The sequence below is a fragment of the Mobula birostris genome, chromosome 9, assembly GCF_030028105.1.
Source record: "Mobula birostris isolate sMobBir1 chromosome 9, sMobBir1.hap1, whole genome shotgun sequence".
Classification (NCBI taxonomy): domain Eukaryota; kingdom Metazoa; phylum Chordata; class Chondrichthyes; order Myliobatiformes; family Myliobatidae; genus Mobula; species Mobula birostris.
The window spans coordinates 3944764-3971890 of record NC_092378.1 but is presented as its reverse complement, the minus strand read 5'-3'; the positions used below and the strand labels follow the sequence as shown (position 1 = coordinate 3971890).

The 27127-nt window shown below is 42.7% G+C and overlaps 1 protein-coding gene across 1 annotated transcript in view; it reads right to left on the bottom strand.

The window, feature by feature from the left end:
• LOC140203302 (transcription factor Spi-C-like) overlaps positions 1-27127 on the bottom strand; it is a 118221-nt gene that overhangs the window by 37072 nt on the left and 54022 nt on the right. The window contains exon 2 of the mRNA XM_072269315.1: positions 12734-12853. The gene's annotated coding sequence lies outside the window, so the exon portion shown is untranslated. The remainder of the gene's footprint in view (positions 1-12733; positions 12854-27127) is intronic.

The following is a 27127-nucleotide window of genomic DNA, read 5'->3' as shown; positions in this document are numbered from 1 at the left end:
CCAGTGCCATCAAACACCCCTCATATATTAACACCTTCATTCCCGGCAGCATTCTCATGAACTTCTTCCGGACCCTCTCCAATGAAATTAATGTGGAATTAACCTGTGAAGGGGCAAACCAGAATATATCGCACTTGGACCCCGCAGCAACATAATTGGTATGGAAAATGAGGTGCAAGGGTTGAATTACAGGAACTCCAGATACCATAACTAACAATTCAGAGAACCGAGTTCACAGCTCAGTACAGCACAGTGGAATTTAAATTCTGTTAATGACTGGGAATTTTTAAAAAAATAAAAGCAGCTTGCCTTATTGGTATTGGTACTGGTATTGTTATTAGTATCGTTATCGGTATTGGTATGAGTATTGATACAGGTATTGGTATGGCTTTGGCTCAACAGGCTTAGGCGTGAACAGGCAAAGGCGAGGGTAGGTTCCGGTAAGTTCTGTTTTGTTTGTTTAGAGCAGATGTTGGAATGCTCCTCTTGCAGGATGTGGGAAGTCAGGGAGACCTCCGGTGTCCCTGACAACGACACCTGCAAGAAGTGCATCCAGCTGCAGCTCCTAACAAACCGCGTTAGGGAACTGGAGCAGGAGCTGGATGACCTGCAGATCATTCGGGAGAATGAGGAGATTATAGATAGTAGCCACAGGGAGGTAGTTACAGCCTGGTTCGGAAATTGTACCATCTCAGATCGCAAGGCCCTGCAGCGAATAGTGAGGTCAGCTGAGAAGATCATCAGGGTCTCTCTTCCTGTCATCACAGACATTTACACCACACACTGCATCCGCAAAGCAAACAGTATTATGAAGGACCCCATGCACCCCTCATACAATCTCTTCTCCCTCCTGCCATCTGGCAAAAGGCACCGAAGCATTCGGGCTCTCACGACCAGACTATGTAACAGTTTCTTCCGCCAAGCCATCAGACTCCTCAATACCCAGAGGCTGGATTGACACCAACATACTATACCCTCTACTGTGCTTATTGTCTTGTTTATTATTTATTACTATTTATTATAGTGCCTGCACTGTTTTGTGCACTTAATGCAGTCCTGGATAGGTCTGTAGTCTAGTGTAGTTTTTGTGCTTTTTCTTATGTAGTTCAGTGTAGTTTTTGTATTGTTTCATGTAGCACCATGGTCATGGAAAACGTTGTCTCATTTTTACTATGTACTGTACCAGCAGTTATGGTTGAAATGACAATTAAAAGTGACTTGACTTGACAAAGGAGCAGCGCACAGGTAATTGGGTTACCGTCAGGCGAGGGAAGGGGAAAGGGCAGGCAGAGCAGGGTTCTCCTGTGGCCATTCCCCTCAACAACAAGTGAACCGATTTGGATACTGTTGGCGGGGGATGACTTACCTGGGACAAGCTGCAGCAGCCGGGTCTCTGGCACTGAGTCTGGCTCTGCAGTGCAGAAGGGAGGGTGGAAGAAGAGGAGAGCGGTAGTGATAGGGGACTCGATAGTTAGAGGTGCAGATAGGAGGTTCTGTGGTCATGACAGAGACTCCTAGATGTCTCCTGGGTGCCAGGGTCAGGGATGTCTCTGATCGCGTGCACAGCGTTCTGAAGTGGGAGGGTGATCAGCCAGATGTCATGGTACACATCGGTACCAACGACGTAGGAAGAAAGAGTGAGGAGATCCTGAAGAGTGAGTATAGAGAGCTTGGTAGGAAGTTAAAAAGCAGGGCCTCAAGGGTGGTAATCTCAGGATTGCTACCTGTGCCACGTGCTAGTGAGGGTAAGAATAGGATGCTCTGGCGGATGAACACATGGCTGGGGATCTGGTGTAGGGGGCAGGGTTTCAGATTTCAGGATCATTGGGACCGCTTCTGGGGCAGGTGGGACCTGTACAAGAGAGACGAGTTACACCTGAACTACAAGGGGACCAATATCCTTGCAGGGAGGTTTGTTAGTGCTTTTGGGGAGGGTTTAAACTAGATTTGCAGGGGGATGGGAACCAGAGTGCCAGAGCAGATAGTGGAGCGGGGGTGAAAATAAATGATGTTAGAAGTTCATGCAAAGTCACAAATGGAAGGGTTGTGTGTGGTGGTAATAATCTTCTGAGGTCTGTCTATTTCAATGCTAGGAGTATTGCGGCGAAGGCAGACGAGTTGAGGGCGTGGATTGACACATGGAATTACGACATTATAGCCATTAGTGAAACTTGGCTGCAGGAAGGGCAGGACTGGCAGCTTAATGTTCCAGGGTTCCAATGTTTCAGATGTGATAGAGGCAGAGGGATGAAGGGTGGGGGGGGGGTGGCATTGCTAGTCAGGGAAAATGTTACAGCAGTGCTCAGGCAGGACAGATTAGAGGGCTTGTCGACCGAGGCCATTTGGGTGGAGCTGAGAAACAGGAAAGGTATGACCACGTTAATGGGGTTGTGTTATAGACCACCCAATAGTCAGCGAGAATTGGAGGAGCAAATCTGCAGAGAGACAGCAGACAACTGCAGGAAACATAAAGTTGTGATAGTAGGGGATTTTAATTTTCCACATATTGATTGGGATTCCCATACTGTTAAAGGCCTAGACAGGGAGTTTGTAAAATGTGTTCAGGAAAGTTTTCTAAATCAATATATAGAGGTACCAACTAGAGAGGATGCAATATTAGATCTCCTATTAGGAAACGAGTTAGGACAGGTGACGGAAGTGTGTGTAGGGGAGCACTTTGTTTCCAGTGATCATAACACCATTAGTTTCAACTTGATCATGGACAAGGATAGATCTGGTCCTAGGGTTGAGGTTCTAAACTGGAAAAAGGCCAAACTTGAAGAAATCAGAAAGGATCTAAAAAGCGTGGATTGGGACAGGTTGTTCTCTGGCAAGGATGTAAGTGGGAGGCCTTCAAAGGAGAAATTTTGAGAGTGCAGAGTTTGTATGTTCCTGTCAGGATTAAAGGTGAAGTGCATTACAATAAGGAACCTTGGTTCTCAAGGGATATTGGAACTCTGATAAAGAAAAAGAGAGAGATGTATGACATGTATAGGAAACAGGGAGCAAATAAGGTGCTTGAGGAGTATAAAAAGTGCAAAAAAATACTTAAGAAAGAAATCAGGAGGGCTAAAAGAAGACATGAGGTTGCTTTGGCAGTCAGGGTGAAGGATAATCCAAAGAGCTTCTACAGGTATATTAAGAGCAAAAAGATAGTAAAGGATAAAATTGGTCCTCTTGAAAATCAGCTATGTATGGAACCAAAAGAAATGGGGGAGATCTTAAATGGGTTTTTTGTGTCTGTATTTACTAAGGAAACTGACATGGAGTCAATGGAAATAAGGCAAACAAGTAGTGAGGTCATAGAACCTATACAGATTGAGGAGGAGGAGGTGCTTGCTATCTTGTGGCAAATCAGAGTAGATAAATCCCCAGGACCTGACAGGGTATTCCCTCGGACCTTGAAGGAGACTAGTGTTGAAATTGCGGGGGCCCTGGCAGATATTTTTAAAACGTCGGTGTCTACGGGTGAGATGCCGGAGGATTGGAGGATAGCTTATGTTGTTTCGTTATTTAAAAAAGGCTCAAAAAGTAATTTGGGGAATTATAGGCCGGTAAATTTGACGTCAATAGTAGGAAAATTATTGGAAGGAGTACTGAGAGATAGGATCTACAAGTATTTGGATAGACAGGGACTTATTAGGGAGAGTCAACATAGCTTTGTGCGTGGTAGGTCATGTTTAACCAATTTATTAGAGTTTTTTGAGGAGGTTACCAGGAAAGTGGATGAAGGGAAGGCAGTGGATGTTGTCTACATGGACTTCAGTAAGGCCTTTGACAAGGTCCTGCATGGGAGGTTAGTTAGGAAGATTCAGTCGCTAGATATACATGGAGGGGTAGTAAACTGGATTAGACATTGGCTCAATGGAAGAAGCCAGAGAGTGGTAATGGAAGATTGCTTCTCTGAGTGGAGGCCTGTGTCTAATGGTGTACCACAGGGATCAGTGCTGGGTCCATTGTTATTTGTCATCTATATCAATGATCTGGATGATAATGTGGTAAATAGGATCAGTAAATTTGCTGATGATACAAAGATTGGAGGTGTAGTAGACAGTGAGGAAGGTTTTCAAAGCTTGCAGAGGGATTTGGACCAGATGGAAAAAAGAGCCGAAAAATGGCAGATGGAGTTTAATATAGACAAGTGTGAGGTATTGCACGTTGGAAGGACAAACCAACGTAGAACATACAAGGTAAATGGTAGGGCACTGAGGAATGCAGTAGAACAGAGGGATCTGGGAATACAGATACAAAATTCCCTAAAAGTGGCGTCACAGGTAGATAGGATAGTAAAGAGAGCTTTTGGTACATTGGCCTTTATTAATCAATGTATTGAGTATAAGAGCTGGAATGTTATGGTGAGGTTGTATAAGGCATTAGTGAGGCCAAATTTGGAGTATTGTGTACAGTTTTGGTCACCAAATTACAAGAAGGATATTAATAAGGTTGAAAGAGCACAGAGAAGGTTTACAAGGATGTTGCTGGGACTTGAGAAACTGAGTTACAGAGAAAGGTTGAATAGGTTAGGACTTTATTCCCTGGAGCATAGAAGAATGAGGGGAGATTTGGTAGAGGTACGCTGCTGTCGTTATTGTGTGGTTGGGAATCTTTCCAATCTTTGAGGTAGGCCTCAAAATCCCTGGCCTTGCCTGCTTTTGGCGACAGAGAAGGAGGTCGAATCATTCGGATAGAGATGGCGCTCAGTACTCGATGTTGGAAAGCTGATTAGAGCTCGAAGTTTTCGGATGACTTAGAGTGGGATTGTGGTCGGCATGACAGGGAGAATTTTTCTTCCTTCTCCCGTCTGCGTGAGATGTGGGACATTTGAGAGATTTTGAACTTTACTGTGCTCATGGACTTCTTCATCAAGTTACGGTATTGTTACATTGTAACTATATGTTATAATTATGTGGTTTTGTCAGTTTTTTCAGTCTTGGTCTGTCCTGTGTTTTGTGATATCACACTGGAGGAAATATTGTATCATTTCTTAATGTATGCATTACTAAATGACAATAAAAGAGGACTACGTGTCTTCATAATCTAAAAAAAATTATGATGGGTATATATAGAGTGAACTCAAGCAGGCTTTTTCCACTGAGGCTGGGGGGAAGAAGACCCGGAGGACATGGGTTGGTGAAGGGGGAAAAGTTTAAAGGGAATATTAGAGGGGGGCTTTTTCACACAGAGAGTGGTGGGAGTGTGGAATGAGCTGCCAGATGAAGTGGTAAATGCGGGCTCACTTTTAACGTTTAAGAAAAACTTGGACAGGTACATGGATGAGAGATGGATGGAAGGATATGGTCCAGGTGCAGGTCAGTGGAACTAGGCAGAAAAAATGGTCCAGCACAGCCAAGAAGGGCCAAAAGGCCTGTTTCTGTGCTGAAATGTTCTATGGTTCTATGGTTCTATGGGTATGGGTATTGGTATTAGTATTGGTACTGGTATTGGTTTTGGTTTCGGTATCGGTATCAGTATTGGTGTGGCTATCGGTATTGATATTAGTACTGTATTGGTATTGATATGGGTATTGGTATTAGTATTGGTATTGGTATCGGTATTGGGTATTGATTTATTATTGTCACATGTACCAAGATTGTCTTGCATACTGTTAACCATAGAAACCATAGAAACTACAGCACAGAAACAGGCCTTTTGGACCTTCTTGGCTGTGCCGAACCATTTTCTGCCTAGTCCCACTGACCTGCACATGGACCATATCCCTCCATACACCTCCCATCCATGTATCTGTCCAATTTATTCTTAAATGTTAAAAAAAGAACCCGCATTTACCACCTCGTCTGGCAGCTCATTCCATACTCCCACCACTCTCTGTGTGAAGAAGCCCCCCCCTAATGTTCCCTTTAAACTTTTCCCCTTCACCTTTAACCCATGTCCTCTGGTTTTTTTCTTCCCTTGCCTCAGTGGAAAAAGCCTGCTTGCATTCACTCTATCTATACCCATCATAATTTTATATACCTCTATCAAATCTCCCCTCATTCTTCTACGCTCCAGGGAATAAAGTCCTAACCTATTCAACCTTTCTCTGTAACTGAGTTTCTCAAGCCCCGGCAACATCCTTGTAAACCTTCTCTGCACTCTTTCAACCTTATTTATATCCTTCCTGTAATTTGGTGACCAAAACTGAACACAATACTCCAGATTCGGCCTCACCAATGCCTTATACAACCTCACCATAACATTCCAGCTCTTATACTCAATACTTTGATTAATAAAGGCCAATGTACCAAAAGCTCTCTTTACGACCCTATCTACCTGTGACGCCACTTTTAGGGAATTTTGTATTTGTATTCCCAGATTCCTCTGTTCCACTGCACTCCTCAGTGCCTTACCATTAACCCTGTATGCTCTACCTTGGTTTGTCCTTCCAAAGTGCAATACCTCACACTTGTCTGTATTAAACTCCATCTGCCATTTTTCAGCCCATTTTTCCAGCTGGTCCAAGTCCCTCTGCAGGCTCTGAAAACCTTCCTCACTGTCTACTACACCTCCAATCTTTGTATCATCAGCAAATTTGCTGATCCAATTTACCAATGTTCATACAGATCAAACCATTACACAGGGCTCTGAGCTAGAACAAGGTAAAACAATAACAATGCAGAATAAAGTGTAAAAGTTACTGAAAACGTCCCAAGCAGGTAAACAACAAAGTGTAAGATCATAACAAGGTTGATTGTGAGGCCAAGAGTCTGATAACAGTGGGGCAGAGACTGTCCTTAAACCTGGTCAATGTGATTTCAGGCTTTTGTATTTTCTGCCCGATGGGGGCGGAGAGAAGAGACAATATCTGGGGTTGGTGGGAACCTTGATTATGACAGTGAAAAATGTAGATTCTTACTGCCAGCATAATCAAAGATCCCACCCACCCCAAACGTTCTATCTTTTCCCCTTCCCAGAAGCTTGAAAGCACATACCACCTGATGGTTGAGAAGTCGTAATAAACTATTTCCAATCTATGCTTCCCTTTTGCTATTTCTGGATGAGAAATTTTCTTCACTTTGGGAAGTGTTGAGATCTCAGAATGCCCCCATAGGGGGGTGTATTCCTCAGCACACCACATTCTGGACACTACGTGTAGGCTGGAAAGGAAATTTTTGGAACTGCTGGCCCCCAGCTATTGTGCGTTGTGACCCTGTGGTTACTCCAACTCGTCTTGTGATCATTACAGATCGCAGGGGTGGGGCTGGGGGATGGGGAGTTTCAGTGCCTTCTCAGTTCTACTCTGCAGTGGTTTTATCTGCCTCACCAACTTCTGCTAATCTGCTGGCCAGTCACATGGCACAATACAGCCACCTGCAGACTCATTCTGATTGTAAGCAATCTCTGATCCCCGTGAGAAACACACAAAACACTGGAGGAACTCAGCAAATCAGTCAGCAACTATGGAGAGGGAATAAATATCAGTGTTTCAGGCTGAGACCCTTCATCGGGACCGAATGTGTGGGTGAGGGGTGGAATCTGGGGGGGGGGGTGTCATGAGAATGCTGGAAAGATAGAACAATGGGTGTGAGATTACGACACTAATTGAATGGTTAATGTTCAGCACAGATTAGTGGGCTGAAGGGCCTTTTTCTGTGTTGTGTCTCTCAATGACTCTCAGCATGAGGTTATTGTTTGTATTGTTCTACAAGCGTTGTGAGCATGCTATGTCGGTGCCAGAATGTGTGGGCTGCCCCCTGCACATCCTCGGGTGTGTTGGTTGTTCATGCAAAGGACACAGGTCACTGTGTGTTTCAATGTACACAGGTGGCCCAGTACCTTGGAGGTTAGCACAATCACCTTAATGCACCAGCGATCACACGTTGGGATTCGATTCCCAGCGCTGTCTGCAAGGAGATTGTACATCCTTCTCGTGACTGCATGGATTTCCTCCGGGTACTCTGGTTTCCTCCCACATTCCAAAGATGTACGGGTTAATAGGTTAATTGGTCACATGGGTGAAATTGGGCAGTGCAGCTCATTGAGCTGGGAGGGCCTGTTACCGCAGTATATCCCTAAATAAATAAAAATAATGTTTACAATGTATATGATGTTTAAAAGGTATTTAGAGTTACAGAGAAATACATCACAGACACAGACTTTACAAACATTGAGAGAAAACATAGAAATTCTACAGCACATTACAGGCCCTTCGGCCCACAATGTTGTACCGACCATGTAACCTAATCAAGAAACTGCCTCGAATTTCCCTACCACATAGCCCTCTATTTTTCTAAGCTCAATGTACCTATCTATCAGTCTCTTAAAAGACAATATTTTATCTGCCTCAACCACGTTTGCTGGCAGTGCATTCCACACACTCACCACTCTCTTACCTCTGACAGCCCTCAGTACCTATTTCCAAGCACCTTAAAACTATGTCCCCTCATGTTAACCATTTCAGCCCTGGGAAAAAGCCTCTGACTATCCACACGATCAATGCCTCTCATCATCTTATACACCTCTATCAGGTCACCTCTCATCCTCCGTCACTCCAAGGAGAAAAGGCCAAGCTAACTCAACCTATTCTCATAAGGCATACTCTCCAATCCAGCAATATCCTTGTAAATCTCCTCTGCATTCTCTCTATAGTATCCACATCCTTCCTGTAATGAGGTGACCAAGAACTGAGCACAGTACTCCAAGTGGGGTGTCACTAAGGTCTTATATAGCTGTAACATTAACTCACGGCATTACTCAGATAGCATTCTCCCTGTTAGCCCCAGTTACACATTTTGCCTATAAACACTTCAAGCCCCTCTTTCAGGAAACATAGAGGAGGCTTAACCCAAACGCAAAGCATCAGAGGTGATTTAGGGGTGAGTGATAACTTTAATAATAATCTGCAAAGTTACAAGCCACAAGGAATCACAAGAGTGAACAAATACTAAACTCAACAGACCACAAGGTAACTGAAGTTTAGGAGCAATTAGTTGAAGCCGGTTGGTTCAATGAGTGAACAAGGATTGTGAATGAGAGCTGGGTTTAAATAGGCTGCAGGTGATGAGTTGGAAATAAGTGGCAGATGACTGTTGTTAGCTGGGTAGAGACTGGGAGATGCTTGCTTGTACAGCCCTGACACCTCCCTTCTGTGCACGATCCAAGTGCCTCTAAGAGGGATATGACCCTTATGGAGGCAAACGGGAGAGTGTTCATGATCAGCATTGACAAGCTGGGTCAAATAGACCCATTTCAGTGCTGTATGATTCTATGATAAAGAAAAGAATGACTCAAGCTGGATTGATTGGGCAGCATGGTAGTGTAGTGCCAAACAGTGCCAAACATCACTGTTTTTTGAACATAAATACACACAACTGACATTATATAAAAATTGTGTAGCACGCAGGTGCCCGTGACTGACACTAGTTAGAAACTGTTTAGCAACGGTCTCCTGTCCTAATAAAGTGACAGAATGTGCCAAATAAAAGAAGGGAATTCTAGCTATTTTCTTGATTAGTTTTTGTTCTTTAAGAGTTGTCCCAAATAAGACCACGATTAACCAATTGCCCAATTAACTGAATCCACTGCACTTAATGTTATAATGTATTATTGATATATCTATTAATCTGCACATTGTTTGTTTGTCAGCCTTTATATATGCATAATTTTTCATAAATTTATTGTATTTCTTTTCTTCTGTGAATGCCTGCAAGAAAATGAATCTCAAGGTAATATGTGGTGACACATACGTGTGTACTTTGATAATAAATTTACTTTGCATTTGTTCTGACCAATATCATCAAAACATTGCAATTGTTCCTGCCTCTACCATTTCCTCTGTCAGCTCATTCCATAAATCCCTCTCCCTCTCTCCCTTTCACTCTCTCTCTCAGAAAAAGACTGTGGCAATATATCATACCTATACCTCTCATGGTTTTATAAACCTCTATAGGGTCAGCCATCAGCTTCCTGGAGGGAGCTGGAGGGTTTTTCTTCCAATCTTGCTGAAGGGCCTCAGCCCAAAACATTGACTGTACTCTTTTCCATAGATACTGCCTGACCTGCTGAGTTCCTCCAGCATTTTGGATTTCCAGCATCTGCAGGTTTCCTCTTGTTTGTGACAGTCCAGTCCATTATGGGTAAAGCCCTCCTTACTATTGAGCACCTCTACACAGAGTGCTGTCACAGGAAAGCAGCATCCATCATCAGGGACCCCCACTATCCAGGACATGCTTTCTTCCCACTGCTGCCATCAGGAAGAAGGTGCAGGAGCCTCAGGACCCACATCACCAGGTTCAGGAACAGTTATTACCCCTCAACCATTAAGCTCTTAAACCAGAGGGGGGAACTTCACTCACCCCAACATTGAACTTTTCTTACAAACTATGGACTCACTTTCAAGGACTCTTCGTCTCATGTTCTTGATATTTATTGTTTATTAATTTTTATCATTATTTTTCATTTCCTATTTGTACAATGTGTTATCTTTTACATTAGTTGTTTATCATTCTCGTTATGCACAGCCTTTCATACTTACTGTGAATGCCCTCAAGAAAATTAATCTTAGGGGTGTATATGGTGACATATCAAAGGTTTCAAAGGTACATACAATATATATCCCGAAATTCTTTTTCTTCATAACCATCCACAAAAGCAGAGTGCCCCAAAGAATGAGTGACAGTTAAATGTTTGAACCCCAACATATATGCACTTTGATAATAAATTTTCATGAAACTTTGAACATTTCCAAAAGCTGAGTGAGTGGAACTGCACGCAATACCTCACTAACAACTTGTACAGTTGCAAACTGACATAAACATAGAGCAGAGAATATTACAGCCCAGGACAGGCCCTTCAGCCTACAATGTTGTGCCAACCTTTTAACCTACACAAAAAGTAATTTAAACCTTCCTTTTACATAGACTTCTATTTTTCTATCACCCATGTGCCCATCTAAGAGTTTCTTAAATGCCCCGAACGTATCTATTGACCTTTCAACTCCTGCTATCAGTGCCCTGACTAGTGAAGGTAAACAAGTCAAAAGCCTTCCTCACCAATGTCTCTACTGGTGTCAGTACTTTCAGGGAACCATGTACATGTATCTCTAGATTTTTATGTTCTACAGAACTCCCCTGGGTTCTGCTGCTCACTGCCTATGACAATCTGGAAGATTTATTACAAAGGCAAGATGCTAATATTGTCTTGAATTCCAGATTAACAGAATTGAAATTCCACAGTGGCTGTGGTGAACTTTGAACAGAAGTCCCTGAAATGCTGGTTGTGGTGTCTTAGTAATTTAACCCCAACACTTCATTTGGATACGGAATCCAAGTGTGATATATTCTGGTTTATCCCTGTGCAGATTACGTCCACACTGGAGACATCCAGAGGAAGTTCACAAGAATAATCCTGGGAATGCATGAAGAGCATATAACAGCTCTGGGGCCTGTCCTCACTGGAGTTTAGAAGGATGAAGGGAGATTCATTGAAATCTGTCAAATATTGAAAGTCCTAGATAGAGTGGATGTGGAGAAGATGTTTCATATATGATTGTAGGACCAGAGGGCACTACTTCAAAATAGAGTGACGTCTGTCTAGATCAGAGATGAGGAGGAATTTCTTTAGCCAGAGGATGGTGAATCTATGGAATTCATTGCCTAGGTTGACTGTGGAGGCCAAGTTATTGGGTATATTTAGAGCAGAGATTGATGGATCTTGATTAGTCAGAATGTCTATGGTTACAGGGAGAAAACAGAAAAATGGGGTTGAGAGGGATAATAAATCAGCCATGCTGGAATGGTGGAGCAGACTTGATGGGCTGAATGGTTTAATTTTGATCCTATGTCTTATGATTTTATGGCCTTCACTGGTTGCTGAGTTCTTTGGGTCATCTGGATGTCACGTTGCAAGTTCACCTTTCAGTGTTCTGCTTTTCCCAGCACTAACTTGGAGGTAGGTCCCATTGCAATTAGGACCAGGCTTTGCTTTATCTCACTGCTAACGTACTTTGGGTTTTGCAGTCAGCAGGCAGGCAGCCTTGGAGATCCTTGTATGTTCGCTGTGTAAGGATGTGGGCTGTGGTTAGCAGTTAGGACTGTTAACATGGAGGAAAATTAATTCCACTATCTCCGACAGACACTGGCCCCAAATCATGAGGAAAACCTTGGAACAAATCTATCAATCAGGAGTTGAAACCTCAAGATGTCACACTGATCTTTGCTCGATCCCTTATCCATGGACATGGACACACACCAGTACGAGAGGGCCGTCTGATGATAAACTGAGACTGCAGTTTCCTGTAGCTGGGGAGTCTCAGAATATAAGAACATCCCTTTAGAACAGAGATGAGGAGGAATTTCTTCAGCCAGAGGGTGGTGAATCTGTGGAATTCGTTGCCACAGGCAGTTGTGGAGGCCAAACCTTTACGTATATTTAAGGCAGAGGTTGATAGGTTCTTGGTTGACCAGGGTGTCAAAGGTTACGGGGAGAAGGCAGGTGAATGGGGTTGAGAGGGATAATAAATCAGCCATGACAGAATAGTGGTGCAGATTCAATGGGCCAAATGGCCTAATTCTGTCCCTACATCTTATGGAATTAAAGCATCCATGTCAGGACCACCAGACTCAAAAACAGATACTTTCCCCAAGACTGATCAACACCTCCACCCACTAACTCCACCACAACTTTATTGCTTTATTATTTCCCAATAGTCACCTTATGTACAACCTAGTGTCGCCTATGGACATACAACCAATCTATGTATATAAGCTACTTTACCTATTTATGTGCTTTTGATTACTTTTATAGTGTTTTCTCTTTCCAGGGGGAACTGGCTCTGAAGGACTTGCTGTGTTCCTCCAGCAGATCGATTGCTGCCTCTGCTGTCTGTGAGTGGCGAATCTGGGGCTGGTTTATGACTCTGTAGGGGAACAAAATAGAATGAGTGCAGGATTGGAGTAGATGGTGATCAGCAGTTTCATCTTCCTGGGTGTCAATATGTCTGAGGATCTATCTTGGGTCAAACATAGTGATGCAATTACAAAGAAGACAGTGTGGCAGCTCTACTTCAATAGGAGTTTGAAGAAGCTTGCTATGTCACCAATGATGTTTGTTAATTTCTGCAGGAGTACGGTGGGGAGCATTCTAACTGATTGCTTCACGGTCGGGTATTGGGGGGGCCTGAACAGGACTGGAAAAAGCTGCAGAAGGCTGTAAACTCAGCCAGCTCCATCAAGGGCTCTCGCTACCTCAGCATGGAGGCAGGTGACGCCTCAGGAAGGAGGCATCCATTATTAAGAACCTCCATTACCCAGGATATGCCCTCTTCTCACCAGTACCATCAAGGAGGAGGTACAGAAGCCTGAAGGCACACACACATATACTAAATGATTCAGGAACGTTTCTTCCCCTCTGCCATCAGATTTCTGAATGAACAATGAACCCACGAACTCTACCTCACTATTTTTGTTTGCTCTCTTCTGCAATGTCAGTGATGTTAAACCTGATTCTGATTCCAGTGGAATTCTCATTGGGCCAGAGGACCTGTTTTCACATTAAGTGACTCATTGACCCAATGACATCTGCCCATTCACAATCTCAAAACTTTCCAACACATTTATCAAAGTTATTTCCGTTCCAGATGCTTCATCTTAGCACTATTGTCTTCTGAGTGTCCGGTTACCACTTCCTTAATAATAAAATTTTCCCACGTAAGCAAACCGATCTACTGTTCCCCTTTTCTCTCTCCACTTTTCTTAAGTAGAGGGCATTAGTTTTAGTAACAAACTGTCAAAGTTCAAAGTTCCAAGTAAATTTATTACCAAAGAACGTACACACACTTTATTAGATACATCGGTATACCTGCTTGTTAATGCAGATATTTAATCCACTAATCATGTGGCAGCAACTCAATGCATAAAAACGTGGGGAATACATTCAGATCTTGCTCAGACCAAACATCACAATGTGATCTAAATTACTTTGACCATGGAATGATTGTTGGTGCCAGATGGGGTGGTTTGATTATCTCAGAAACTGCTGATCTCCTGGTATTTTCACAGACAACAGTTGCTAGAGCTTACAGAGACTGGTGTGAAAAACAAGACAACATCCGGTGAGTGGCATTTCTTTGAGTTAAAATGCCTTGTAATGAGAGGGGTCAAGGTGACAGAATGGCGACAGTAACTCAGATAATCATGCATTACGATAGAGATTGCTGTCAGGTTCAATGTGGGGGTAAAGAACAAAGGTATTTCAAAAGCAACACACACAAAATACTGGAGAAACTCAGCAAGTCATGCAGCACCAATAGAACGGAACAAAGAGTTAACGTTTCAGCTGAAAACCCTCAATCAGTTCATCAGCAATTTCAATATCCTGTACACTCAGAGGCCACTTTATTAGAGACACCTGTACACCTGCTCATTAATGCAAATATCTAATCAGCCAATCATGTAGCAGTAACTCAACGCGTTAAAGTATGCGGATGTGGTCAAGAGGTTCAGTTGTTGTTCAGACCAAACATCGGAATGAGGAAGAAATGTGATCTAATGACTTTGACTGTTGAATAATTGTTGGTGTCAGACAGGGTGGTTTGAGTATCTCAGAAATTGATGATCTCCTGGGATTTTCACATACAACAGTCTCTGGAGTTTACAGAGAATGGTGTAAAAAATAAAAAGCATCCAGGGAGCAGTAGATGCGTAGGCAGAAGCACCTTGTTAATGAGGGAGGTCAGAGGAGAATTTATTTTTTTAAAGAGATACTGCGCAGAATAGGTCCTTCCGGCCCATCTAGCCGTGCCACCCAGCAACCCCGATTTAATCCCAGCCTGATCACAGGACAATTTACAATGACCAATTAACCTACTAACCAGTATGTCTACGGACTGTGGGAGGAAACCAGAGCACCCGGAGGAAACCCACGGGGTCACAGGGAGAACGTACAAACTTCTTACAGGCAGTGGTGGGAATTGAACCCGGGTCACCTGCACTGTAAAGTGTTGTGCTGACCACCACACTACCATGTTGCCCATGGTTCAAACTGACAGGAAGGTGGCATGTTACAACAGTTCAAAATTCAATTATAATTTATTAATAATGTACATATATGTCACCATATACATCCCCGAGATTAATTTTCTTATGGACATACTCAATAAATCCATAATAAAAACCACACCAAATGGGTGTTCAACCGGTGTGCAAAAGATACAAATACAAAAAGAAAGAAATAATAATGATGAATAAATAAGCAATAAATATTGAGAACATGAGATGAAGAGTCCTTGAAAGTGAGTCTTAGGTTGTGGGAACTGTTCAATGATGGGGTAAGTGAAGTTTGCGTGAATTGAACCTTTCTGGTTCAAGAATCTGATGATTGGGGAGTAATAACTGTTCCTACCCGTGGTGGTGTGGGTCCTGGAGCTCCTGTACCTCCTTCCTGATGGCAGCCGAGAGAAGAGAGCCTGGCCTGGATGGTGGAGGTCCCTAATCATGGGTGCTGCTTTCTGCAGCAACAGTCTGTGCAGTGGCGTTCACAGCTATGGTGATGAAATGCTTTGAGAGGTTGATCACAGATAGAATTAACTCCTCCCGAAGCAAAGACCTGGACCTGCTGCAATTTACCTATCACCACAATAGGTCTGTACCAGATGTAATATTCCTGTTTCTGCACCAGGCCTTGGATCACTAATGTTCCCCATTGCGGCAGAAATAATATTTATGTCAGGCTGCTGTTTACTGGTAACAGCTCAGCATTCAAAACAATCATACCTTCATTTCTAATCTAAAAGCTCGAAAACCTACAGTACTGATCAAAAATCTCCAAAGCCTAGGTCCCTGTATCTCCCGCTGCAAATGGATCCTTGATTTCCTCACCCGGAGACCAGTCAGTGTGGATCAGAAGTAGCATCTCCTCCTCACTGGCAATCAAACACGGGCACTCCTCTGGGACTTCTGCTTAGCCCTCTGCTTGCTACACATATGACTGTGGTTAGGCACAGCTCAGACGTCATCTATAAATTTGCCGAAGACACAATTTTTGCCCTTTTGACATGCCATTTGTATCTCCTGTTGTTATTTGTATCCCAAGTCCTGGCTACTGTTCAGATGCCTATTATAGCTCCCATCAGAGTCTTTTTACCTTTCCAGTTTCTTAACTCTACCCATAAGGATTCTACATCTTCTGATCTTATGTCACCTCTTTCTATAGATTTGATTTTTTTTAGATTATGAGGACACTCAGTCCTCATTTATTGTCATTTAGAAATGATTTAATTTTTTATAAATAGAGCCACCCACCCCCTCTGCCTCTCCTGTTGGTATAATGTGTATTCTTAGATGTTAAACTCTCAATTATGATGTGTAGGAGCGTGAATGAGAGGGAATGGGTGGTGGGGGCTGGGGGGATGTGAGGAAATGGGACTTGCTTTGCTTTGCTGTTGTTGTGTTGCTCTTTGTGTTCTGTTTCGTTGCGTTGTGTGTTGTTCTGCCAAGCATTGTGAGTATGTTATTTTGGTACTAGAATGTGTGGCGACACTTGTGGGCTGCCCCCCAGTGCACCCTTGGTTGTGTTAATTGTGAACACAAATGGTATGTTTCTCTGTATGTTTTGGCGTACATGTGAGAAATAAGCCCTGATGAAGGATCTTTGCCTGAAGTAACAACTCTTTATTCCTCTCCATGGATGCTGCCTGACCTGCTGAGTCCCTGCAGCGTTTTGAATCTCACTCAGGATTCCCAGCATCTGCAGAATCTCTTGTGTTATGATAAATAAATGAATCTGAATCTGAATCTAACATAAAACCATAATTTCACATTTCAAATTAAGTGCGGGTCTATGAATCATAAGACCATAAGACATAGGAGCAGATTTGGGCCATTCAGCCCATCGAGTCTGCTCCGCCATTCGGTCATGGCTGATCCCGGACCCCACTCAGCCCCACACATCTGCCCTCTCGTCATATCCTTTGATGCCCTGACTGATCTGGAATTGATCAACTCTACCTTAAGGAAACACATGGACTTGACCTCCACCGCAGTCTGTGGCACAGCATTCACAGATTCGCTATATGAAAGAACATAAAGCTTAGAACAGTACAGTACAGAAACAGGCTCTTCTGCTCACAATGTTGTGCCAAACCAATTAAATCAGATAATCAAATGTCTAACTAAATTAATCTCTTCTGCCTGCACAATGTCCATTTCCCTCCATTTTGCTCACATTTATCTGTCACTACCACTATTCAGGCAGCACATTCCACAACTCTGAGTCAAAAACTTGTCCCTCACATCTCCTTTGAAATTATCCTCTTCACCTTAAATGCATGCCCTCTGATACTAGATATTTCAACTCTGGGAAAAAAGATACTGTCTGTCTACTCTGTCTATACCTCTCATAGTCTTATAAATCTCTATCAGATCTCCCCTCAGCCAGAGAAAACAACTCAAGTTTGTCCAACCTCTTGTTATAGCACATGCCTCCTGGTAGACCTCTTTTGCACCCTCTCTAAAGACTCAACATCATTCCGATAATGGAGCAACCATTATAAAACCATTTGTTTTCAAGAAAGAGATGGATAGAGCTCTTAAAGATAGCGGAATCAAAGGTTATGGGGATAAGGCAGGAACTGGATACTGATTGTGGATGATCAGCCATGATCACAGTGAATGGCGGTGCTGGCTTGAAGGGCTGAATGGCCTACTCCTGCACCTACGGTCTATATAGAACTTTATAGAACAGAGAACGTAGAACTGTAGAGAATATAGAAAGGTATACTCTTCGTCTGAACTGTAGTTATCCATCGATAGGAGTCATACGACTTCTCTCTGGAAACCTGCAGACTGAACAGTTAATGAACTTCCTTTTGCCAAAGGCCAGGGTAATGGGCAAAGGTGAGAGTCGGAGCTGGAGGCTTTAATTCAATGATAAAAGATCACAAGTCTTCAGCGAGTCGCATAGTTCCAATCGTGTGGTGCCACAGCTCCTGTACACACAGAGCTGATAGGTGATTTGTTACCACAAACACCACTTAACAACTCGATTCCCTTCAAGAGCTAAGGGAATATATTTATTACTTCCATGAAAATTCTCACGTGCTCTGACCACGAGAACTGTACATGCATTCTAAAGTGTCAGTTTGTACATGTCACCTACAATGCCAAGGAGAAAATAAGTTTTCCTACTGCGTCTATCTCATTTATCACCAGTTAAGGTCCTGGCTCTGGGAATCTCCGCGTAACTGGAGAGGGCGACATGGGTCGGACCAAGATTCAAAATTATTTATCTTGTGTACATCGAAACGTTTGGGATGGCAGTGTGGCATAGCGGTTATCGTAATGCTATTATGCCACCAGTGACTGGGTTCAATTCCCTTCACTGTCTATAAGGACTGTATACGTTCTCCTTCTGACCATGTGGGTTTCCACCAGGTTTTCTGGTTTCCTCCAACATTCCAAAGAAGTACGGGTTAGTACGTTAATTGATCACATGGGTGTAATTGGAGAGCATGGGCTCGGGCCGGAATAGCCGGTTACCACGTGATATCTCTAAATATTTATGTAGTGAAATGTGTCATTTCCAGTAACAAACAACACACCCAAGGACGTGCTGGGGGAAGCCCGCAAGTGTCGCCAAACATTCCAGTGCCAAGACAGCATGTCCACTATGCTCAGCAGAACAACACAAAACACAACAAGCAACAAAACAATGACAGCAAAACCAGCCCCATTCTTCACTCCCACCCATGAACAGAGTTCTCCCAATCAGCCTTCAACTCACAGGCAATGGGCTTTCAACTACCCCGATGGACCCGTTGAGATTCGTCGATTCAGGGCTCAGGCCATCGGGCCTCATCTTCAGGACTTCCAATACAACACTCAAGCCTCAATCCTCATGACCAACCCCTCAACCCCACTGAACACTGAATACTAGGCCTCGAACTCATGACTCGCCGAAATCCAATGGAAACATTTCCATCACTACTGGAAAGAGCTGGAGGACCACCTGTGCTTCATTAACTGGTACGTCCGGTATCTTTCATTACACAGGGGTATGTACAGGCTGGAGGCATAAAGGCTTGTGACACCACCACACCTCTCCCATCTCGTCAGTGAATCACTGGGTCAGAAGTCCATCCAAGAATGGAATTCGAGGCCTAGAATCCTGGGATCAACATCAAAGACTGAGGCCTGAAGGTCAGAGATAGAAGTCCAAACGGCGTAGTAGCATAGTGATATACACGACAATATTACAGCTCGGGGCTTCCACATTCAGTGTTCAAATCTGATGCTGTCCTATGGAGTTTGTACGTCCTCACCTTGAACACGTGGGTCTCCTCCGGGTGTTTCTATGGATGCTGCAGTCCTGAGGAGATAAAAGATTGCTTGGAGGGAAGGTTGAGGCACAAGTAGTTGGCACATTTTTGCACGCCACAGTCCAGAGGAGACACCAGATTGCGCATAATTAGGCATTTGGCAAGAACCAATAAAAAGAAATTAGGATTAAGTAGAGCAGCCATTGTGGGAGTGGGCCAGAGGAAGAAGTATTCTAAAGACAAGATGACACAACCATGGCTAACAAGAGAAATCAAAGCCAGCATTAAAGCCAAAGAGAAGGTATATAATAGAACAAAGTTTAGTAGGGAGTTAGAGGATTGGGAAGCTTTTAAAAACCAACAGAAGGCAACTAAAAAGTCAGTAAGAAGGTGAAGATAGAATATGAAAGTAAGCTAGCCAATAATATTAAAGAGAATAGCGAAAGCTTCTTCAGATACATGAAGTGTAAAAGAGAGGCAACCGTGGATATCAGACTGCAGCAAAATGATGCTGGAGAGGTAGAAATGGGGGACAATGAAATGGCGGATGAACTGAATAAGTATTTTGCATCAGTCTTCACTGTGGAAGACATTAGCTGTATGTTCCACATGTTAGGGGTCATGAAGTGTGTGAAGCTATCATAACTAGAGAGAAGATTCTTGGGAAACTGAAAGGTCTGAAGGTAAATAAGTCACCTGGACCAGATGGTGTACACCCCAGGGTTCTGAAAGAGGTGACTGAAGAGAATGCAGATGCATTAGCAAATGATCTTTCAAGAATCACCAGATTCTGGAATGGTTCTGGAACACTGGAAAATTGTAAATGTCACTCCACTCTTCAAGAAGGGAGGGAGGCAGAAGAAAGGAAACTATGGGCCAGTTAGTCTGACCTCAGTGGCTGGGAAGCTGTTGGAGTTGATTATTAAGAATGAGGTCTCAGGGAACTTGGAGGCACATGATAAAATAGGCCATAATCACCATGGTTTCCTCAAGGGAAATTCTTGCCTGACAGGTTTGTTGGAATTCTCTGAAGAAATAACAAGTAGAGTACTTGTGGGATTGAGTTTAAGAGTCAAGAGGTAATGTTACAGCCATACAGGACCCTGGTCAGACCCCACTTGTGCTCAGTGCTGGTCACCTCACTACAGGAAGGATGTCGAAACTATAGAAATACGGCACAGGAGACTTACAAGGATGTTGCCTAGACTGGGGAGCATGCCATATGAAAACAGGTTGAGAGAACTTGGCCTTTTCTCCTTGGAGCAACAGAGGTTGAGAGGTGACCTGATAGAGGTGTATAAGATGATGAGAGGCATTGATCGTGTGGATAGTCAGAGGCTTTTTCCCAGGGCTGAAATGGCTATCACAAGAGGGCACAGTTTTAAGGTGCTTGGAAGTAGGTACAGAGGAGATGTCAGGGGTAAGTTTTTTACGCAGAGAGTGGTGAGTGCGTGGAATGAGCTGCTGGCGATGGTGGTGGAGGCAGATACGATAGGGTCTTTAAAGAGACTCCTGGATAGGTACATGGTGCTCAGAAAAATAGAGGGCTATGCGTAACCCTAGGTAATTTCTAAAGTAAGTACATGTTCAGCTCAGCATTGTGGGCCGAAGGACCCGTATTGTGCTGTAGGTTTTCTATGTTTCTATGTTTCTAACAGACAAATTGGAATTGTTTGATGATTTTCAGAAGGCCTTTGATAAGCTGCCACACATGAGGTTGCTTAACAAGCTACAAGCCCATGGTATTACGGGAAAAGTTCTAGCATGGATAAAGCAGTGGCTGAATAAAAGGAGACTTTTCTGATTGACTGCCGATGACTAGTGGTATTCCACAGGGGTCTGTGTTGGGACTGTCATATGCCTATGACTTGGATGATGGAATTGATGGCTTTGTGACATATTTTGCGGACGATACAAAGATAGATGCAGGGGCAGGTAATTTTAAGGAAGTAGAGTGGCTACAAAAGGACAGATTAGGAGAATGGGCAAATAAGTGGCAGATGGAATAGAGTCTCAGGAAGTGTATGGTCAAGCACTTTTGTAGAAGAAATGAAAGGGTTGACTATTTTTGGCCAACAATGCTGTGACAAACATGTACTTACTTTAGAAATTACCTAGGGTTACCCATAGCTCTCTATTTTTCTAAGCTCCATGTACCTATCCAGGAGTCTCTTAAAAGATCCTATCGTATCTACCTTCACAACCGTCGCTGGCAGCCCAATCCACGTGGCGTCTGACCAGGGTCCTATATAATTGTAACATTACCTCTCAGCTCTTAAACTCAATACCACAAGTATTCTACTTGTTACTTCTTCAAAGAATTCCAACAGACTTTCCAGACAAGAATTTCCCTTGAGGAAACCACGTTGATTATGGCCTATTTTATCATGTGCCTCCAAGTTCCTTGAGACCTCATCCTTAATAATCAACTCCAACAGCTTCCCAGCCACTGAGATCAGACTAACTGGCCCATAGTTTCCTTTCTTCTGCCTCCCTCCCTTCTTGAAGAGTGGAGTGACATTTACAATTTTTCAGTGTTCCAGAACCATTTCAGAATCTAGTGATTCTTGAAAGATCATTGCTAATGCGTCTGCATTCTCTTCAGTCACCTCTTTCAGAACCCTGGGGTGTACACCATCTGGTCCAGGTGACTTATTTACCTTCATACCTTTCAGTTTCCCAAGAATTATCTCTCTAGATATGGCAATTTCACACACTTCTGACCTTTGACACTTTGGAACTTGCACCATACTGCTGATGTCTTCCACTGTGAAGACTGATGCAAAATTCAAGTTATTCAGTTTGTTCACCATTTCCTTGTCCCACATTCCTACACCTCCAGCATCATTTTCCAGCAGTTTGATCTTCATTCCCGCCTCTCTTTTACACTTTATGTATCTGAGAAACTTTTGGTATATGAAGAAACAGAGAAGGTGACAGAAGTTTGTGTAGGGGAACACTTTTCATCTGGTGATCATAATACCACTTGTTTCAAGATAATTATGGAAGAAGACAGGTCTGGTCTTTAGGTTGAGATTCTAAACTGGAGCAAGGCTAATTTTAATGGTTTCAGAAAGAATATGGCAAGCATGGATTGGGACAGATTGTTTTCTGGCAAAGGTGTACTTGGTAAGTAGAAGGCCTTCACAAGTGAAATTTTGAGAAGTACAGAGTTTGTATGGTCCTTTCAGAATAAAAGGCAGGGATAACAGAATTAGCGAACCTTGGTTTTTGAGAAATATTGAGAACCTGGAGAAGATAAGGAAGGAGGTGCATAGCAGGTATAGGCAGGCAAGAACAAATGGGCTGCTTGAGGAGTATAAGAAATGAAAGAGGACGCTTCAGAAGGAAATCAGGCAGATTAAAAGAAGACACAAGGTTGTTCTAGCAGACAAGGTGAAGAAGAGTCCTAAGAGATTCCATAGATATGTTAAGAGCAAAAGGATAGCAAGGGACAAAGTTAGTCCTCTGGATGATCAGAATGGGAACCTATGTATGGAGCCAAAAAAGATAGGGGTGATCTTAAATGGAAGTTTTTGCATCTGTATTTACTCAGGAGACGGGCACAGGGTCTGTAGTAGAGTATAGTATAGCAAAACAGCAGTGAGGTCAGGGATGCCATACAGATTACAGTGGAAGAGGCATTGCTGTCCTGAGGCAAATCAGGGTGGATAAACCCTAGCGATTCACAATGTTCTTAATTACTTGTTATTTTCCACTTTTTTTCCAACTTCCCCATGAGGAATTCTCTCAAGAATAATAGTAATAATAATAACTTATTAACAGAGCACTTTTCATACAGACGATGCAGATCAAAGTGCTTAGCAGTGGATAATGTGCAAACATGAAAATAAAATAAAAAATAAAAATAAACATGAAAATAAAAGACAAAAAGGTGTTAAAAACAAGGTTAAATGAATAGATTTTGAACTGGTGTTTAAAAGTGTCAAACAAGTCTGCATCCCGCATAACCTTAGGTATTGAGTTCCACACTTTAGGAGCATCATTTAAAAAAACTGACCAGCCAATTATGTTTTGCGGGAGATTGTTTAAGTTTAAGACACTGACGGAAGAAAACCTGTGAGCTCGAGCTGGATTATAAAACAAAAACGATTCTGTGATGTACTCCGGTCCCAAATTATTAAGAGCTTTAAAAACAAGTAAGAGAACTTTAAAATCAATTCTAAGAGATACAAGAAGCCAATACAGAGTAGCTAGTATGGGAGTAATGTTTTCCTTCAGCCTGGTTTTGATTATATAAAGAAGGACATATTTTGCATTTCTCTAGCATTCCTGCAGCCTCAGCACATCTCGAAAAGTTCACAGTTCGAAGTAAAATTTATTAGCGGAGTACTTACACGTCACTACAAACAATCCTGAGATTCTTTTTCCTGCAGGCATACAGTACTTATCAAATCTATAGAGCAGTAGCTGTAAACAGGATCAATGAACAACAAACTGTGCCAATGCAGAATAACCATATAACCATGTAAAAATTACAGCACGGAAACAGGCCATCTCAGCCCTTCTAGTCCGTGCCGAACTCTTACTCTCACCTAGTCCCACCGACCTGCACTCAGCCCATAACCCTTCATTCCTTTCCTGTCCATATAGCTTTCCAATTTAACTTTAAACTACAACATCGAACCTGCCTCAACCACTTCTGCTGGAAGCTTGTTCCACACAGCTACCACTCTCTGAGTAAAGAAGTTCCCCCTTATGTTACCCCTAAACTTTTGCCCTTTAACTCTCAACTCATGTCCTCTTGTTTGAATCTCCCCCACTCTCAATGGAAAAAGCCTATCCACATCAACTCTATCTATCCCCCTCATAATTTTAAACACCTCTGTCAAGCCCCCCCTCAACCTTCTACGCTCCAAAGGATAAAGATCCAACTTGTTCAACCTTTCTCTGTAACTTAGGAGATGAATTCCAGGCAACATTTTAGTAAACCTCCTCTGTACTCTCTCAATTTTATTGACATCTTTCCTATAATTCGGTGACCAGAACTGTACACAATACTCCAAATTTGGCCTTACCAATGCCTTATACAATTTCAACATTACAACCCAACTCCTATACTCAATGCTCTGATTAATAAAGGCCAGCATACCAAAAGCTTTCTTCACCACCCTATCCACATGACATTCCACCTTCAGGGAACTATGCACCATTATTCCTAGATCCCTCTGTTCTACAGCATTCTTCAGTGCCCTGCCATTTACCATGTATGTCCTATTTTGATTAGTCCTACCAAAATGTAGCTCCTCACATTTTTCAGCATTAAACTCAACCTGCCATCTTTCAGCCCACTCTTCTAACTGGCCTAAATCTCTCTGCAAGCTTTGAAAATCTACTTCATTATCCACAACGCCACCTATTTTAGTATCATCTGTATACTTACTAATCCAATTTACCACCCCATCATCCAGATCATTAATATATATGACAAACAACATTGGACCCAGTACAGATCCCTGAGGCACACCACTACACACCTTCCTCCAATTTGACACACAGTTATCCACCACTACTCTCTGGCGTCTCCCATCTAGCCACTGCTGAATCCATTTTACTACTTTGATATTAATGCCTAACGATTGAACCTTCCTAACTAATCTTTCATGTGGAACCTTGTCAAAGGCCTTACTGAAGTCCATATAGACAACATCCACCGCTTCACCTTCGTCAACTTTTTTAGTAACCTCATCAAAAAATTCAATAAGATTTGTCAAACATGACCTTCCACGCACAAATCCATGTTGACTGTTCCTAATCAGACCCTGTCTATCCAGATAATTATATATACCATCTCTAAGAATACTTTCCATCAATTTACCCACCACTGATGTCAAACTCACAGGCTGATAATTGCTAGGTTTACTCTTAGAACCCTTTTTAAACAATGGAACCAAATGAGCAATACGCCAATCCTCCGGCACCATCCCCGTTTCTAATGATATTTGAAATACTTCTGTCAGGGCCCCTGCTATTTCCACACTAACTTCCCTCAAGGTCCTAGGGAATATCTTGTCTGGACCCGGAGACTTATCCACTTTTATATTCCTTAAAAGCACCAGTACTTCCTCTTCTTTAATCGTCATACTTTCCATAACTACCCTTCTTGTTTCCTTTACACAATTCAATATCCTTCTCCTTAGTGAATACCGAAGAAAAGAAATTGTTCAAAATCTCCCCCATCTCTTTTGGTTCCGCATATAGCTGTCCACTCTGATTCTCTAAGGGACCAATTTTATCCCTCACTATCCTTTTGCTATTAACATAACCGTAGAAAACCTTTGGATTTATTTTCACCCTACTTGCCAAAGCAGCCTCGTATCTTCTTTTAGCTTTTCTAATTTCTTTCTTAAGATTCTTTTTACATTCTTTATATTCCTCGAGCACCTCAACTCCAAGCTGCCTATATTTATTGAAGATCCCTCTCTTTTACCGAACCAAGTTTCCAATATCCCTTGAAAACCATGGCTCTCTCAAACTTTTAACCTTTCCTTTCAACCTAACAGGAACATAAAGATCCTGTACCTTCAAAATTTCACCTTTAAATGACCTCCATTTCTCTATTACATCTTTCCCATAAAACAAATTGTCCCAATCCACTCCTTCTAAATCCTTTCACATTCTCCTCAAAGTTAGCTTTTCTCCAACCAAAAATCTCAACCCTAGGTCCAGTCCTATCCTTCTCTATAATTATATTGAAACTAACGGTATTGTGATCACTGGACCCGAAGTGCTCCCCAACACATACCTCTGTCACCTGCCTTATCTCATTCCCTAACAGGAGATCCAACACTGCCCCTTCTCTAGTTGGTACCTCTATGTATTGCTGCAATAAACTATCTTGCACACGTTTGACAAACTCCAAACCATCCAGCCCATTCACAGAATGGGCTTCCCAGTCTATGTGTGGAAAATTAAATTCTCCCACAATCACAACTTTGTGCTTACTACAAATATCTGCTATCTCCTTACAAATTTGCTCCTCCAGTTCTCGGTCCCCATTAGGTGGTCTATAATACACCCCTATAAGCGTCACCACACCTTTCCTATTCCTCAATTCCACCCAAATAGCCTCCCTAGACGAGTCCACTAATCTATCCTGCCAGAGCACCGCTGTTATATTTTCTCTGACAAGCAATGCAACACCTCCCCCTCTTGCCCCTCCTATTCTATCATACCTGAAGCAACAAAATCCTGGAATATTTAGTTGCCAATCACACCCCTCCTGCAATCACGTTTCACTAATAGCTACAACATCATATTTCCCGGTATCAATCCATGCTCTAAGCTCATCCACCTTTCTTACAATGCTCCTAGCATTAAAATAGATGCATTTAAGAAACTCTCCACCTCCTCGTCTCTGCTTATCCTTAATGGAGCAAACAACTTTGTTATCTTTTTCTTCCTTGTCCCCTACATCTTTGGTCTGAGTGCTCCTGGTCTCTGTCCCCTGCCTATCCTCCCTCACACACTGTCTACCTGCTTTCTCTATTTGTGAACTAACCTCCTCTCTCCTAGTCTCTTTAATTTGATTTCCTCCCCCCAACCATTCGAGTTTAAAGTCACCTCAGTAGCCCTCGCAAATCTCCCCGCCAGGGTATTGCCCCAAGGCATTCCATAAGTATGTGAAGACCAAGAGGATGATGTGAGAGAATAGGACCAATCAAGTGTGACAGTGGAAAAGTATGTATGGAACCAGAGGTGGTAGCGGAGGTACTTAATGAATACTTTCCTTCAGTATTCACTATGGAAAATGACCTTGGCGATCGTAGGGAAGACTTACAGCAGACTGAAAAGTTTGAGCATATAGACATTAAGAAAGAGGATGCGCTGGAGCTTTTGGAAAGCATTGGGTTGGAT